The following is a 5,422-nucleotide window of genomic DNA, read 5'->3' as shown; positions in this document are numbered from 1 at the left end:
TTACTTTTTAGAAGTCACAAGGTAACAACCAAAGGTAAACTATCAACTCACCTGCACTGTATTTGAGTATTGCTGGGCCTCCAGGGTTCATTCAAAGTTTATGCTTTGGCTTAAAAAAAAATTTCTTGCTGAACAAATAATAAAATTGAGTAAGCTGTTTAAAAACATCTGCCTGTATCAATAAGATCAATGGTGAGAGCACCTTTTATTTGTTACAGTTTTCTATTTGTGACTTTGGAGAATGCAATGGAAGATAGTATTCCTATCTTGAGATTCAAGTTGTGGCACTGAGTCTAATCCTTTATGGGAAAGTGATGTCTGCATTAAGACTGTGGGTATCTAGCACACAAGTTTCTGAAAGGACTGTAGGGAATGGGAAAAGTACTTTGTTGCCAGGCTGCCAGTAGGTGACTTTTTTGATCAAAAGTTGTTCTTTCATTCAGTTATAAACTGAATGTAAGCTGTCTTACCCCTACTTTTGAGTGCAGACCATGAACAGGGAGTTCTATAACTAGTGAAAGCTACTGTGCTTCACACACAAGACTTATATTTATGCAAGTACAAGATCAAAGTTTGCCACTAGCAAATAAACTATCAGTACAACAATCAGTTGCATTATATGACTACATATTTATGTATGTTACAATATATAGCGAATAGACTGTCATTTGTCATTCTGTAGTTATATAGTGAATAGACTGTCATTTGTCATTCTGTAGTAGACATTCTAATTTCATCTACAGTATCATCCAATTTAGCATGGAATAAAAATCTGACTATTCACATCTTCAGTAAAAATGAACAGACTGGTTTAACTGAAGAGGTAGTGCCCTGACATCAAATCACCATACTTTGTAAAGCTGTACTGACAGCACTACCACTTTAAAAGGCTGAAGATTTGACACTCACAAGCACATTTACACACACAGGTTGCACCATATGACTCAGAAGTGAGTATTGATCTAAATACAGAAGATGCTAAGTAATACTGCAAGAAGCACACATGGCAGACATATGGAATACACTAACAAATATGCAAAAAGGCATTTATTTGAGAAGTGTTTTAATACACAAGCTGTACATTCCATATCAGCTACTTCTCCCAGCTGAGAACTGGATCTTTCCTGTCTATAAATTACAAAATGTCCAAAGACTGAGGTTTCCAAATACTCTGCTAAATATTACATGCACAATATTGCCTCTGTGATTAACCACAATTCTTTTAGCTGGTGAAGGAAACCAGTAATCAGCTAGTTCTTCTTCCAACTGAACATAAATTAATAGGCTTAACTTCTTTTCAATCCTTCCAGCCGTTCTTTTCATTAGCAGTTATGGCAAAAGCCATACACTGACTACTTTTTATATACAGTTACAGAGATATGTATAGGATATGTGAAAATGTCTATCATATGCACTAGAAGTACCTATGCAACAAAATGGAAAGCTAAAGTTTTAAGCCAGACAACTGCGGAATTCTACCAAACTCAAATTTTGCAAAATGCAAAAAGTTCACACTTCTGATATTCATTTTCTTAAATAATTTCATTAAACACTGCATTAGGGAAAGTACTATTTTCAGCAAAAGAAGGAAAGTGGAAGTAACAGTTCTTTACATTTCTATCACATTGACTCCAGCAGCATGAAGATTAATTTTATCACTGGTATCCTCCAGGTTAAGTTCACACACACACACACACACACACATACACACAAAAACACCCACAAAGCAACTCTGTTGCTAAAATACTGCCTTTTCTCACAAAGCTGTCCTTTGAGTATTGGAGAGAAAATACATAGATGATTTAAAAGAGGGATCTTTGATAAAGCATAGCATGAATAACTCTAGGTTTTCTATTATAAGGAAAGTCCTAAGATCAGGGATATATATTTTTGTCAATCAGACAAGCAATCAGTCTACTAAGCCCCTACAAGGGTGTCAAAATATACTTTATTGGCTCCAAATAAATAAACATTTCCAGGAAAGGTGGCTAAAGGACTACTTTTTTTTATGTTTACATTAATATAAAATCCACTTGCCAGACTGACACTATGACAAATTAGACATTGCTAGGAGATCACTGCAAATTCTTCAGGGCATCTGACATAGACCACTGCAAGAAAAGTCTGTAGCATGGGATTTCAACCAGCAACTGAGAAGTTTTAGGTTAAAATTTTGACAACTAGATAGAACACAGGATTTTTTCTTAAAAACTAAAGCAAAGCAACAACTGCAACACTGGCTGTCTCAAAGAATTCACAGACAGCAACGCATCTTTTACAGGCAACAGTGTCTACACAACCTTATGTTATATCCACCCACCCTCACTAAGAATTTGTGCCTCCAAGTTGATGGCAGTACCCAGAAAATCCAACACCAAACAACAGTCTTTCTGCTGAACTTTGGAAAGGTACTGCCAATACTAAATTCAGTATTCCATGCATACATAGGCTGTATGGTACTAGTCAAATGTCAGTATCTACTGTCAATACAAAAGAGAATGCATGTCTAATGCCTGTATATACACTTAACTGCTTACAAAGTCAGTTTCATACACCCTGCCCTCATTTCACTGAGTCTTCAGGTTCACACATTCTCTGGAGTAAGGTCAGTTCCAGGGTACTGACAGAAAAAGCTGTCCTCTCAATGTGCTATTTTCCACATTTGCAAGGAACAACGTCAAGCATTGTTTTGATTACCTCTGGTACACATACAAGTATTGCTTTTAAATATGCTTCCAGTCCAGGTCTCTAAGCCAAAAGCCAACAAGCTGTGACACAGCTGCCAAACATGGCATTGAGCCACACTGTGGCTACAGCACAAGGCGGTTACTGTGAATCTGGGAACAGGAAAGCTCTGCCAAAGAGGGAAGAAACAGTTCCTGGACAGCGAGAGCAGCAGTCAGTGCTTCACAAGGCAGCAAGAGCTCACTGGTGCTTGGGATGTCCGTGGGATTGTGCTTTAGTCCCACCAAATTTTTATCAATATTGCCAATTTCCACGAAAAAGCACAAATGTGGTAAATCCTCCCTCTTACAAGGGAGGGAAACACAAGTACACTTGTTGTGTTTCAGTTTAAACAAAGTGATCAGCATTAAACCAATTCAGCACCAAGTATGGCACAGGTAAAGGAATGCACCATCAAGAGATCAAGTGTATCCCACTGTGTGCAAGTAAAAATAACCAACTTCTCACAAAGTACATTAAAACCCAAGAAAACTAGCTTTGTGACACCAACTCAGGTGAATTTTAATAAACTATGAAATAATTTAGAGCTCAAATTTGTACAAATACTTTTCAGAACTGTAACAAAGCAGTCAATATGAAAGGGCATACAAGCACATCTTCTGAAATAACTATATACAACTGTAAACTATTATTGGATATAATCTCCATTTTGAGATTTTGAATTAAGGACTTTGCAACTTACTTTGTAACAATTCCTATGGATTGCCTTATTGCTGCTTTTCTCCCCTCTTCTGCAGCAGTCAATACAGTTGAAGAATTTTGCATTTGTTTGCACGCTTATATGAGCTTCAGTGGTATTGGCAAGAATATGAGTAGCGCAAATATACTTCTTCAGCAATAGTTTACTTGTGGTTCAGCTCCATAAAAATAATGATAATACTGCAACAAAGAGCTTTTAAATGAGACTGTGAAGCACATGGCATGCATAGTACCAAATGCACCAAGGAAGTCTCTGTCCAAGGCTGCCATACAGTTCTCTTAAGCCTAATTTCCTTTTTCTTACTAAAGTCCCCCAAAACAGGACTACATCTTCTCCACAGAGTTCAGAGTGGCTTCACATGGAACAGGCCTACTATACAGGTCTTTGGGTCACTACTATAAGCGGTTTTAACTAACAGCTGTATCCTCCACCCACATGTGGACTTGGGAAACATTTTTACACATTCTGTGTAAAACAACCACCACAATGTGAAACTCATACTAAAACACAGGAAAAAGTTGATAACCAAAGTGGCTCCACTTAAGTATTCTGCCAGAAAGTAACACTATAGTTTTCTTCCCTTGAAAAGGATGCTTATGTGGTTCACAAACCTGGATTTTCTTTTGCTTTCAAAACAGAACCATTTGTTTTCTTTTAGAATAACGACTGCCTGGATCACATCAAGCCAAGTTTCAGCAATTCTGCTAATCTGCTGTAGACACACACTGATCACAAAGTGGGTTATATAGCAAAAATGACAACTCATAACAAAGACAGGAAGAACAAGTTATGCCATATACTCAAAGATCTGCCAAAAAAAAAACAAACAACAAAATCAATTTTTTAAGCATTGTTTTGCTTCAACACAGCTTTACATTAATGCTCATCACTTCTCCTGAGGGACTTCATGATTTGCCAACCTTCAGCGTGACTAGTTGAAAGGACTGAAAGCAGCGCTGGGGTGTGTACCCAATCTATCCTCCTCTCAGACCACTACCACATCCCAGCTGCTCTTTGTTGATGAATGTGGGCACTCCTGTAGCAACACAATCCAACCTCCTCCTCTTTCATATGAAGATGTGGAGGTGAGAAAGAAATAGGCGGATCCTAGAGGCAAGAAAGAAAAGCAGAAAAGGGAGGGAATTGGTTTGAGGAAGACATACATGTAGCAGGGAATGAGGAGGAATTGAGAGTACAGTCTTCAGAATGAGGGGATGTAGGAAGGAAAGCAAATTTTTGTTTTAAAAAAATTAAGAGCCTGTCTTAAACACCACTTGAAATTCTGCTCCAACTACACCAAGCTCCAGTACTGGAGAACTGCAGTAGCCTTCTCATAGGCTGCAAAGAAGCAGCAAGAGTAGAAAGGATTTCCTTGTTCCTTATTTTGACACCCACTGTGAATTCTGGCAATCTGCTTCATCTCTGTGCATCCATTAATTAGCAACTGAGGCAGGGCAGTCTGGACCATCCAAGCTGAATTTTCTGCAGCAGACAAACACAGAAGCATGGAACAGAAAGAGGAGGTTACAGAGAAACTAATTATATTGATAAGCACTTAATTATTTTTTTTTGTTTAGAACAAAGAAGTAACTCCCAAGCACAGATGACAATGACAGAAGTACAGTGAAGATTTAAGTAAATTATTTCACTTCGTGATTACAAAAAAACCCCAACAATGTAGTTTTCCTCTATAAACTGTTTTCCTTAGGACTTATACCTACTGAAATACAGATGTAGCAACAGCAGTGATGAGCATCTCGCAACATCCTTCTAGCTTTAAGATGACATGTAGTATACTTGCAGCTTTCTTCCCCACACACGGATAAGCTTCTTCACAGGCAGCCACTGTCCTAAACTAAGTTCATCAGGTAAAAAATAACTGCAGCATAGAAGTTAACTTTCTAGCTGCCAACACACAAAAAGGATACATAAACCAATGAAATATTTAAAACACAGCACACTGTATTACACACGTAA

The sequence above is a fragment of the Pezoporus flaviventris genome, unplaced genomic scaffold, assembly GCF_033815535.1.
Source record: "Pezoporus flaviventris isolate CSIRO_AGI_PZ_B2104156 unplaced genomic scaffold, CSIRO_AGI_Pfla_v1 ptg000001l, whole genome shotgun sequence".
NCBI lineage: Eukaryota > Metazoa > Chordata > Aves > Psittaciformes > Psittacidae > Pezoporus > Pezoporus flaviventris.
This window is presented reverse-complemented; position numbering follows the sequence as displayed.